The sequence below is a fragment of the Anarhichas minor genome, unplaced genomic scaffold (assembly GCF_050575085.1).
Source record: "Anarhichas minor isolate MPS153535 unplaced genomic scaffold, ASM5057508v1 ptg000091l, whole genome shotgun sequence".
NCBI lineage: Eukaryota > Metazoa > Chordata > Actinopteri > Perciformes > Anarhichadidae > Anarhichas > Anarhichas minor.
Genome location: NW_027466537.1, coordinates 42,706 through 55,000, shown reverse-complemented (window position 1 = coordinate 55,000; position 12,295 = coordinate 42,706). Strand labels below are relative to the sequence as shown.

At 44.3% G+C, this 12,295-nt stretch overlaps 5 non-coding genes across 5 annotated transcripts; all 5 read right to left on the bottom strand.

The window, feature by feature from the left end:
* Positions 1-8,825: 8,825 nt before the first annotated feature.
* Positions 8,826-8,989, bottom strand: LOC142938943 (U1 spliceosomal RNA). The gene has a single exon (XR_012949752.1). It is a non-coding gene; the product is annotated as a U1 spliceosomal RNA (small nuclear RNA).
* Positions 8,990-9,272: 283 nt separating this feature from the next.
* LOC142938950 (U2 spliceosomal RNA) lies at positions 9,273-9,463 on the bottom strand. The gene has a single exon (XR_012949758.1). It is a non-coding gene; the product is annotated as a U2 spliceosomal RNA (small nuclear RNA).
* A 171-nt stretch (positions 9,464-9,634) lies between these two features.
* LOC142938942 (U1 spliceosomal RNA) lies at positions 9,635-9,798 on the bottom strand. Its single transcript, XR_012949751.1, has one exon. It is a non-coding gene; the product is annotated as a U1 spliceosomal RNA (small nuclear RNA).
* Positions 9,799-10,085: 287 nt separating this feature from the next.
* LOC142938954 (U2 spliceosomal RNA) lies at positions 10,086-10,276 on the bottom strand. Its single transcript, XR_012949762.1, has one exon. It is a non-coding gene; the product is annotated as a U2 spliceosomal RNA (small nuclear RNA).
* Positions 10,277-12,176: 1,900 nt separating this feature from the next.
* On the bottom strand, positions 12,177-12,293 carry LOC142938964 (U5 spliceosomal RNA). Its single transcript, XR_012949769.1, has one exon. It is a non-coding gene; the product is annotated as a U5 spliceosomal RNA (small nuclear RNA).
* Between the last annotated feature and the right edge of the window lie 2 nt (positions 12,294-12,295).

The following is a 12,295-nucleotide window of genomic DNA, read 5'->3' as shown; positions in this document are numbered from 1 at the left end:
GATGAGAGTGGAGAGAGCGTAATGTCAGACGAGAGTGACGGAGAAATGGCCACAGAGGCAGATGTAAGTGTGGACTTAGCGGTGGGTAAGGGCGGTGCAGGCGAGCTGAATAAAATACCGGGTCCAAGCCCTGGGGAAAAGGAGAAAGCAAAGCTGAAAAGTAATACAGCTGGGAAAAAGGGGAAAGAGCTCGAAAAAAGGGCTGAAATCCCGGAAAACCCTCCTAATGCTGAGCTAATAAGACTTGGGACCGCACCCGACACTGCGGCCACACCAGAGCCTGAGAGGAGGCAGGTGGAAACCTCAAATACGCTCTCCCAGACAGTAGATGGATCGGATTCGGACATGGACATCACAAAAGTTAATGAAGTTAGGAAAAGGCAAAATGATTGGCAAGTGAAAAATAAATCAAAGAAAACCAAAGGGAAAAAATAATAAATGAGAGCTTTCCTCTTTATGATGCTTTTTACGGCCACCTTCCAAATAACCTCACTAAATGTGAATGGACTGAGGAATAAAAATAAAATGCATTCAATCTTAAACCACTTAAAAACAGAAATAATATGTCTACAAGAGACAAGATGGGATGAGAACTACAAAAATCAAGATTTAAAACAGTGGGAGGGTGATGTATATATAAATAATGGGACCAGTAAGTCGTGTGGTGTGGCAGTGTTAATGAAAAAAAATACTTTTAATAATATAAAAGTATTTTATAAAGATGAAGAAGGAAGGATAATAATAATAGATTTTGAGAATAATGGCATTATTTATAGATTAATAAATATATATGCACCAAACAATGAATGCAAAAGAAGATATTTTTTTAAGGAAATAGGAAATGAATGTAATATAAATACAATAATTATGGGTGACTTTAATGTGGCCTTAGATGAAAAGGATGTATCAAAGAATAACACGTTTAAAAATGATGCAAGTAGAAGGATAATAAAGAAGATAATGAGCCAAAATAATATGATAGACATATTTAGTGTTTTTAACAGAGGGAAAAATGGCTTCTCAAGGAGGCAAACGGTGAAAGGAAAATTAAAACAATCCCGAATTGAACTTTGCTTGGCAGCTTCAAGTATAGTCAAGCAAGTAACAGACTTTAAATATGAATTCAATACCTGGAGCGACCATGCGTATATGCGACTGTCAGTGGGAAAAATAAAACAAAAAAAGGGAGGAGGCATATGGTGCCTAAACACTAGTATACTAGAGGAACCAGAATTAAAAATAAGATTAGAGAAATTACTAAGAAATGTTGATGGAGATTTAGACTATGTAGATGATGTGTGTGATTTTTGGGAAGACGCAAAGGAAAAAATAAAAAAAATATGTATAAAACACAGCAAAACAAAGAACTGGGAAGAAAAAAAGGAAGAAAGGGATTTAAGTGAACTTCTGCAAAAAGAGGTAACAGAATGTGAAATAAATCCAAATCATAACTGTGAAAGATTTAAAATATATGAAGAAAAATTAAAAGAAATTGAAAGGAAAAGATGCATAGGGGCAATGGTTCGAAGCAGAGCAAAGCATACAATAGAAGGAGAGAGATGTACGGCGTTCTTTCTGGGCTTAGAAAAAATAAATCTAAAAAGAACATATATAGATCAAATTGAAAATACGGAAGGGGAAATGATTGAAGAACAAGAAGAAATAAAGATGGAAATACAAGACTTCTATCAAAAACTATTTTCAAAGGGAAGAAATGATGATGAAGAAGAAAACAATAATGTAATAAATAGCATAAGTGTAAAACTAGAAGAGAATAATAAAAATTGGTGTGACATGCCAATAGCCAGGGAAGAAATAGAGATGGCAATAGACGGACTAAATAACAATAAAAGTCCGGGGGCGGACGGCCTACCAGCAGAGTTTTATAAACAGTATAAAAAACATATGATACCGATCTTATCCAAACTCTTTCAAATAATGGGAAAAGAACAAAAAACACCGGCCTCTTTCGCTGAGGGAATAATAACAATCATTTTCAAAAACAAGGGGAGTAAGACAAAATTAAGTAACTACAGACCAATCAGTTTATTAAACACAGACTATAAAATATTGACAAAAACACTTGCAAACAGATTAAAACAGGTAATCAGCACATTAATAGGACCAACACAAACATATAGTATACCGGGTAGAGACATAGGAGACTCAATAAACACAGTCAGAGATACAGTTAGAACTATGGGAAAAGAAGGAGGGATAATGCTAGGAGTGGACCTGGAGAAGGCATTCGATAGAGTGAGTCATGATTTTCTTTGGGAAATATTGGGAAAGTTTGGATTTGGTGAAGTATTTATTAATTGGATAAAACTATTATATAAAGGGGCAGAAAGCAAAATCAAATTTAATGGAAGCCTGACAGGAAGTATAAGGGTCGAAAGATCAGTTAGGCAGGGATGCCCGCTGTCGGCTCTACTGTACAGTCTGATAGCGGAGCCAATAGCAAATATGATATTAGATGATAAAACAATAAATGGGATAGTAACACCAACAGGAAATGAAATAAAAATAGTTCAATATGTGGACAACATAAATATATTTGTTAAAACAAAGGAAAATATAGAAAAAATTATTGAGATATTAAATAAATATGAGAAAGCTTCGGGTGCAAAAGTAAATAAAAATAAATCGGAAATAATGTTTTTTAATAGGGATGAGGCACTAAATAATTCCTGGGGTTATAATATAATGAAACAGGAAAGAAAGATCTTAGGAATTTATATAGGAAAGGATGAAAACGAGGCCAGGGACAAGACATGGAGAGAGGTTTTAGGGAAAACAAAAATAACTTTAAATCTATGGTGTGCACGAGGACTCAACGTGAAAGGAAAGGTAATCATAACAAATGTCCTAATACTGTCCAAAATAAATCACATTTTGGGGTCTTGTGAGATGCCAGAGTGGGCTCTAAATTCGCTAAACAGCGTGATTTCCTCATTTCTTTGGAGAGGAAAGGGAAATGCGATAGCTCGCAAGACATTAATTGCTAACAAAAGGGAGGGAGGCTTAAGTCTAATTGATATAAGTGCAAAAAGAGACGCACTGAGGGTGAAATTGATAGGTAGATTTTTAGATCCGGAGAGGCAGCTGCCCTGGAAGGATTACCTGACGGGCCGCCTAGCAGAGTACGGCGAGAGAAGCATGTACAATTTGTGCGCTTTCTCTCCCAGAAATGTCAGGGAGGCCCTGACGGGGTTCTACAGGGAAGTGCTGGAGGCATGGGATAAGATTTTGCCCTACCTCAGACCTGACTGCAATAAAAAGGTGCATGTGATGAGATTACCTTTTCTCTCAACGCCGTTCGTCACGTCGGGGGGGAGGCCTCTGGTGAGCTGCCACCTTGGTGAAGCGGGGTTAACCACTATTGGGAAGGTGGTTAATAAAGAGGGGTTTTTCGACATAGAGAAAACGGTGCGAGGCTTAAAAAAAGCTGGGAGAAAATATAAAATCAAACAAATAAAAGAAATGGGAGAAAAAATAAATGAATGCATAACTCAAGAGTGGAGAGAGTTGTGGAGGGAAAATGTTTTGATGCAGGACGAGGCTGTAAATCTCTTTCTGTGCTTTGAGGGTAAAATAAACCCGGTCCCACAAATAAAAACAAAAATAATATATGACATCCTCATTAGAAAAATAATAACAAAACCAGCATCGGAAAAAGTATGGGAAGGAATATTCCCCAAACAACAAATAAAAAGAATATGGAGAAATGCAGATATCCCACTAATCCCACCGGCAATTTTCAACACGGATTTCAAAATAAGGCACAGAAGGATATTTACAAGCATCGTCCTGCATCAAATCCATAAAGAGAAATTTAAGAGGGAATGTGCAATATGTAGAAAAGAAAATGAGAACTTTGAGCACCTAGTGCTGCACTGTCCGGGTCTCCTTCCTTTTAGGGAATATGTGAGAAATCTACTATATAAACACTGTAGAATAAAGGCTGAACTGGACTTAGAATGGGACTGGACCTGGTTGTTTGGCGTGCCCAAAAGAATGAAGGAAGCAGACAGTGTTTTAATCAACACTATGCTGGCCTTTGCAAGACATATAAGCATACTGAGAAGAAACAAGATGCTTTTTGAGGAAAAAGACATGGACTTGGAAATAATATTTGGAGTGTGTGTGAAAGCACACTGCAAATTATTGTATGAACATAAAAAGGAGTTTTTCCTGGGGAATTTTACAAAGAAAAACACCATATGTCAGATTACAGAGGACTGCCTTATTTTTGGATTCTGATCTTTGCTTTGTGGGAATTGTGTGTATGGGTACTTTTTGAGTTATTATAAAGTGTTTGAGGATTGGTTAAAGAGGGTTATGTTTTTGTTTGGATGGGGGATTCTGTTATAACAGAGTTTTCTTTCGTAATTACGAGTAAATTGTGAAAATATTGATTTTTATTGTTGGGTGGTTTGTTTTGAGGTATCTTGTCTGTTTGTTTTTGCTTTTGTTGTGTTTCTGCCAAGTAGATCTTTATTTTATTTTTTTTATTTTATTTATGGGTTTCAATTTAATTTTTTATGATTTTTTGGTTTTCGCTAGTCTTAGTGTTTGGTATACTGAAAGCACTTAATGTGTGTTTTTGTTGTAAATATTATGGATATTGAAAAGAATATTTTGTGAAATTGTTATTTTTTGATAATAAAAAGATAAAAAAAAAATCTCTTCCTAGAGCCAGAGTGCATTGTGGGTCACACAGCTCCAGGTGTTCCTCAGACGAGGCATACTTGTTTTTCTGCTCCGGCTTTTCTCTCTACTTTACTCGTTTTCTTACATGCCCTGAGTGGTTTTTTTGTCAATTGTTTGATTTGTTCGTTCCATTACCCCCGACAGTGTTTCACTGTTCGGGGGGAAGTGTCTAATTCCGTCGTTTTGTCGTGGTTTTCCCTCTTTTTACAATTGTTTGTAGAAGAGCGTTTTTTTTCCCCTCCCCCCATGATGATTGCCTCACCTGTGTACCAAACCCTGCATGGAACAACGACGATGAACACGGACACCCCTGGTATGATTGACAAAGACGGTACGACCCTGCATGGCCTAATGACAACCCAAACGGATACCCCCTTACCGATGGCGAAAGATGGCGTGACACGGATTGGATTACCGACTACGAGTAAAGAGATGCCCACACGGGCGATAGAGAGAAGAGAGGCCCCGGCTGAAGCTGTGGTGAATAACCTGGTGGTTGCTGTGAGGAACGAGCAGGAAAATGCAGCAAGGAAAGCTGCGAAGGTGAGGAGTACGAGTGATTTAAAGAGACTGACAGTAAATGTGGAGCTGGAGGGAGGAGACAATATGACTGCTATGGGTCTGATCACACAGATCCAGAAACAGTGCGGGGCTCTAATGGCGTGCAGAGCTGTCTCACCAAGGAAGTATGAACTGACTATGGCTGATTTTGCGGCAAAAGACAAATTAATGGAGGGCTTCAGGGTGGGAGACATGCGGGTACATGCAAGCGAACTGATGAACAATGAGCTGGTGGTGTCTTTCCTGAACTTGCCTTTTTATATAACGGACGAAAGTATCCTGGCTAAATTGGCCAGCTGGGGGGTAACGGCAATTTCTGCCATACGGAGGAGAGTGTGGCCCGGCTCACGTGTGACGGACGGTACTAGATACCTGAGAGTGAGGTTTACAGAGCGCGTGCAGTCCCTGCCCTATTCCACAAAATTCGAGACTGCAGTGGGATCAGAGTATTTCAGGGTACTGCATGATGGGCAGGCTAAGATATGTAGGGGCTGCATGCAGCCGGGCCACATTCTAAGAGAATGCCCGGAGTTTCAGTGCCACAAGTGTGGCGAACAAGGGCACATTGCCAGAGAGTGTGCATCAAAGGGGAAGAAATGCAAACGATGTAACAAAATACCTGAACTCTGTATGTGTGTGGGGGAGCTGGTGACAGAGGAGGCAAAGGGGACGGAGGAGGAGGAGCTGATTGACCTGAACAGCTCTGCAGATTCCTCCGGCCCCGGGGGAGAAGACGAGGAGCAGGCCCAGATGGATGAGGAGGAGGCGGGGACCAGCTGCAACGTACAGCCGGTGCCGGAGATAGACCTGCTGACAGGGGGGGAGCTGACGGGCCCTAGTACCGGGCTGACACCTGGGCAGGTGGGCAGAGCAGCCGTGGAGCCAGGGACGGTGGCGAGGTCAGGGGCAGACTGAAGGAGTGGAGAGGACGGCGGCGACAACAGCGATGCCAAACCGGGAGAGTGTCGAGGCAGGCGTGACGGAGATGGGCGCAGAAGGAGCAGTGCTGGAGCCAGTGGCCGCAGCCGTGCAGACAATGATGCTGGAAGCGCTGACGACAACAACGACGCAGACGAAGCAGAGGGGCCGGCTGCAGTCCGCATCGCGGCCGAACAACCGGGTCCTGACGGCGATGGAGGAGAGCCAGAGACTGGGCACCACGGCAAAGGGCAAGCGAGTGTCGAGGGTGGCGGGCTCGGCGGCCATGACCTGAGAGAGGATGGCAGTAATAAGGGAGCACGGAGTTCCTCTGGAGACGGTCAGCACGAGCAGAAGAGGAGGGGGGATGCTCCCCCTCACCGCCTGCAGAGCCACCTTCGGGCTCGGATGACGAATATCAACCGGAAAAGACCACGCTGAGGAGGCCCAGTGCGGCTGCTAAAAACGCAAGTAGAAGGCCGAAGGGATTATATAGGGGCAAATATTGATGTGGGCTAAAATATTCCCTGTCTGCACTAGAGAGAGGGAGGATAGCGCCATGAGAGCAGTCACGCAAGTGCGTGACTGCTCTCATGGCGCTATCCTCCCTCTCTCTAGTCTCGCTTAATGTTAATGGGTGCAGGAGCCAGGACAAAATAGAGGCAGTGCTAGCAAAATGTAAGTCCTCAGACATTGTATGTTTGCAAGAAACTGGCTGGGACACGGAAGTGCTTAAGAGAGTTAAAAAACTGTGGAGATGGGAGATATACTCCCAGGTGAGAACTGGGAGAGCGCGCGGGGTGGCAGTATTAATGAGTGCGAGGCTAAAAGGATTTCACAAGGCTATTTACAACGCACCTGAGGAGAGGAGGGGGTTCTTTAAAACACTGAATAAGTGGGTGACAAATAAAACTGTGGTGCTGGGAGATTTCAACATCACGCTCACCAGCAGTGACAACTCACACGATAAATTCAGGTGCGACACGAGCAGAAATGCTCTGAAAGAACTAATGACTCTGAAGAACTTAGTAGATGTTTGGCGCGTTTTTAATCCCGGTGTAAGAGCCTATTCGCGGCGGCAGGTGGTCTTGGGGGTACTGAAACAGTCCCGAATAGACTTGATCCTGGCAGCTGCAGGGATGATTAAGGAGGTGGAAAATATAAAATACACCTTCAACGCATGGAGCGATCATGCGTTGCTGGAAGTGAACTTGGGGACTGTAAAGGGGAAGAAAGGCAGGGGAACTTGGTGCCTGAACAACAGCCTTTTAGAGGATAAAATATATCGGAATAAAATGACAAAAATTATAAAACAGTGTGCACAGGATATCCAGGTTGTGGAGGATAAACTGATATATTGGGAGGATATAAAAATAAAAATGAAAAAATGTACTATAAGATACAGTAGGGAAAAAAGAGGGGAGGAAAAACGTGAAGAGAACAGTACGAATGCACTGTTAAATATTGAAATTGGAGAAATGGAAAAGAATAAGACGCACGGTAGTGAAAACTATGAGGTTTTAAAAAATATGTTAGCAGGTTTTGAAACAAAGCGGTGCAAAGGTGCTGCAATTAGGAGCCGCGCACAATACTTACTGGAGGGTGAGAGGAGCACTGCATTCTTCCTGGGGCTGGAGAGAGTGGCTCAGGAAAACCAGCATATTGCGGAACTGAAAAGAGAGGATGGTAAGCTGGTGAGTGGGAGCAGTGAATTGTTAACTGTGGCGCATGGTTTTTATAGCACTTTGTACAAAAAACAGAACCCTGGGAAGGTGCAGATCGAAATTATGACCAGCCAAATTAAAAAACAGATTAGCGTTGCTGAGAAGCAAGCGTGTGAGCTCCCACTCACTGAGCAAGAGATCATAGTGGCAATAAAAAGCTTGAAAAACAACAAGAGCCCAGGTGCGGACGGACTCACAGCGGAGTTCTATGCGGGTTTTTCGGAGCTACTCTCTCCAATCTTATTACAAGTCTTTGAGGACATGGCCGGGAAGGATGCAGTCTCCGATCACTTTTCGGAGGGAGTAATCACCCTGATTTTTTAAAAAAAAGGGGCAAAGGAGAGTCTGGGGAACTATAGACAGATCAGCCTGTTGAACCTGGACTACAAAGTCCAAGCTAAAGTCCTGGCCAGCAGGCTGAAAGGGGTGTTAAATAAAATTGTGTCAACAACACAGGTGTATAGTATACCGGGTAGGGATATAAACGATAACATAATAGCAGTAAAAAACCTAGTAAATAAAATGAATAAAGAGGGTGGGATTTTGTTAGGGATTGATTTAGAAAAAGCATTTGACCGGGTGGAGCATAGTTTTTTGTGGGAGGTATTACATAGATTTGGGTTTGGGGATAATTTTATAAACTGGATTAAACTTATGTACAAACAGGCTAAGAGTAGGATAAAAATAAACGGGTACTTAACTGAATGGGTAAATTTGGAAAGATCAATTAGACAGGGGTGCCCCCTGTCGGCAATGTTATATAGCCTAGTGGCAGAGCCACTAGCACTCAGCATCACCACGGATGCTGAGATTGTGGGTGTTGAAACTGAGAGAAAGAATGAAGTAAAAATAATTCCTCCCCTCCAATCAAAAGTACAAATCACTTGATATTCTTTTCAACAAAACAATCAGGGGAGAGCGCGAACGCAGTCCCCCACTACCAGAAATTATGCAGTCGAGATTCCCACATTTGGGGAATTCGCAGTGGTCAGAACAACCGGAGTGCAATGGCTGGGCCTCGCCCTGGGTGAACCACCTTCTTGATCATGGTATCTCCCCTGCCAGGTAAGTATGAGTTGGAAGAGACAGAGACAGGGGCGGCATTCCCAGATGCAGTACTCCGGATGACGGTTCCCAGATGGCATAATCCCAGAGTGCAGCCCTTTAGCATTAAGCTCAGGCTGGGAGCACAGCGATGTTCCACGAGGGGCGTCAGAAAGGAATAAACAAGGCCTTTGTTTGACACAAGCCCCAGCCTTGAAGACAGACAGCGAATGAGATCCTCGTCGTTCATTAAAGTGTGAAGCTAATCAACAGATCCATTTGGATTGGTGTTTGGTTGTCCACAAGGCATTTGAGGAGTGCACCGTTCCCGGCAATGCTGCAATACCGGGTCAATGTGTGGAGTGAACGGAGCAAGCCCCTTTTTCATCTCCCGATGCTAAAAATCTGCTTAATACGTTATCCTCATATAGAGGACATATCAGATATTAAACTGATAAGAACAGATACTACACTTGATCTTAGCCAAAAGGCCGAGAAGCGATGAGCCCCAACTGTTTGCTTCCTGAGTCACCCTCCTGACACGTTTCACCCTGTTCCATATCTGAAGCCACACCCATTCCCACATCTTAAAGAGGGCAATATTCTCCATAGTACTATTTCCTCCCCTCCAATCAAAAGTACAAACCACTTGATATTCTTTTCAACAAAACAATCAGGGGAGAGCGCGAACGCAGTCCCCCACTACCAGAAATTATGCAGTCGAGATTCCCACATTTGGGGAATTCGCAGTGGTCAGAACAACCGGAGTGCAATGGCTGGGCCTCGCCCTGGGTGAACCACCTTCTTGATCATGGTATCTCCCCTGCCAGGTAAGTATGAGTTGGAAGAGACAGAGACAGGGGCGGCATTCCCAGACGCAGTACTCCGGATGACGGTTCCCAGATGGCATAATCCCAGAGTGCAGGGATTTAGCATTAAACTTAGGCTGGGAGCACAGCGATGTTCCACGAGGGGCGTCAGTAAGGAATAAACAAGGCCTTTGTTTGACACAATCCCCAGCCTTGAAGACAGACAGCGAATGAGATCCTCGTCGTTCATTAAAGTGTGAAGCTAATCAACAGACTGATCCATTTGGATTGGTGTTTGGTTGTCCACAAGGCATTTGAGGAGTGCACCGTTCCCGGCAATGCTGCAATACCGGGTCAATGCGTGGAGTGAACGGAGCAAGCCCCTTTTTCATCTCCCGATGCTAAAAATCTGCTTAATACGTTATCCTCATATAGAGGACATATCAGATATTAAACTGATAAGAACAGATTTTTTTTTTTTTTTTTTTTTTATTATCAAAATTCTGTACACAAATCATACAATTTCAAACATACAAACTTCACATGTTTTGCATCATGCAACTTAATTCTATTTCACAGTTACATGTCAGTAACCAGCATTTGTCAATACACACAAAAAAAAAAAAAAAAAAAAAAAAAAAAAAACACAAAATACACTTATGCAAAGTCTTCAGGATTTACCATCCCCACCCAAAAAAACCCATTGTGCATCTTAAATAAAGATTCCTATTGCTGGTTCCCACTACCCTAAAGGTATACATTCTCTTTATCCATCTCGTCAGCCCAGGAAAACGGCCCTGCGTTTGGCGACGTTGTTGGTCTGTTAAGCCCCTCATAAGCGTCCTCCCCTAAGGGGGACGACAGCATGAGGAGGCCTGGGGGAAGATCGAAGCTCAGGCCTAAACCTTCTGTTAGTATGGCAACTGCTTCTCCCAATGACTGCTCACCCATCTCCCCTCCCACCTCTTGACCCGTATCCCCATCCTTCTGCTCCTGGGCCCCTCCTTCCTCCACTTTATCAGCGGCTCTCTTATGCTGACCTGTTCCCCCTCCCCTCCCCCCCTCAATCCCACCCTTGTTGGTCTGTCCCCCCTTTGACTTTTTGCTCCGTACCCCCTCCCCACTCTCTCCAAGCTCTGTTGAGAGTCCTGTTCCAAATGCCTGCGACCCTTTCCGTGCCCCTTGCTTTGATTTGGAGGGATCGGAAGTGAGGACAGGAAAATCGTCCATAATGTCTGTGGATGCCTTGGCCATTCCGTCTGTTCTGGCGGTGCCCTCATCCCGGGACGCTGCCTCCCCTTTACTCCCCAACGCGTCGGCTCCGGAGCCCTCCTGTACCGTCCTCTCCCCGTCATTCTGTGTGGCTCCCCTACTCGGCTCGCCAGCCTCAGTCGGTTTGGCAGCCTCCGCAAAAGTTTTCTTGCGGCCAGGACAACCTCGGTACAGGTGGTCAGTTCCACCACATCCATGGCACATCCTTGGCTCTGTGCAGTCCTTGGCCGAATGCCCTTCTTGCCCACAGAAACGGCATCTTGTTTCCCCACAGCCTGCCTCTGAATGTCCTGACTGTCTGCACTTCCTGCAGAAAGCAGGTTGCCGTGGGTAAAATAGATACCCACGATCTCCACCAAGGCTGAAGAAGGCAGGTGGATGTTTCAGGCCTCCTGGACCTTCTGCGTCATGATACAGCAGTACCTGGAACTGGCGCCGCCCAGTCCAAAACCCCAGGGTGTCCTTTATATGCCTTGCAGCCGTCACCACCTCTCCATACTGCCCCAGGAATGCAGCTAGTGCTGAGTCATTAACAAAGGGGTTGTACATATGCACAGTTATTGTTCTGAAATTAGGTCTGTCCAGGTTCAGTACTCTGTAGCCGGCTAGCGGCCTTACCCCTGCCTCTGCTCGGCATATTTCAGCCACACTCCGGTAGATCTCCTCGGTCCTCAGTGTAACGTCGAACGCCTTCTCCTGCTGGTTCCACTGGATGCAGTGCACCTCCTCCACCTTCAGTTGTAGCTGCCCAATTATGACTTGCCTGCCAAAAAACTCTCTGGACTGCAGATTGTAGTCTTCCGTGGTTGCCTGGAATCGTAGCGTGTGTCTCAGCCCGACCCTTGGGATCGACTGCTCTTTTTGGCCCCTTGCGGCCATTGCTGTCTCGTTGTTAGCTCTCTCTGTGCTGTATTTTTCCGCAACACCACTTGATCTTAGCCAAAAGGCCGAGAAGCGATGAGCCCCAACTGTTTGCTTCCTGAGTCACCCTCCTGACACGTTTCACCCTTGTCATGGTGCAGTTCTTTCCAAGGGACATAGCAGTGGCTGCTGCTTTGGCACACATCCAAGCACTCCATGGTCAAGCACCGTGGTCTCGTTAAGGACAGCTTTCTTTCTTTTCACAACTGTACAAGGCTCAGCCAAATGGCAAAGCCTGCTAAAAATAGGTTGAACTCATTGGTATTCCTCTCCACGGAAGTCTTTAGTAAAAGGCGAAAGACTTGTGTGTTATGAAGAGAAACCAAAGTAAGT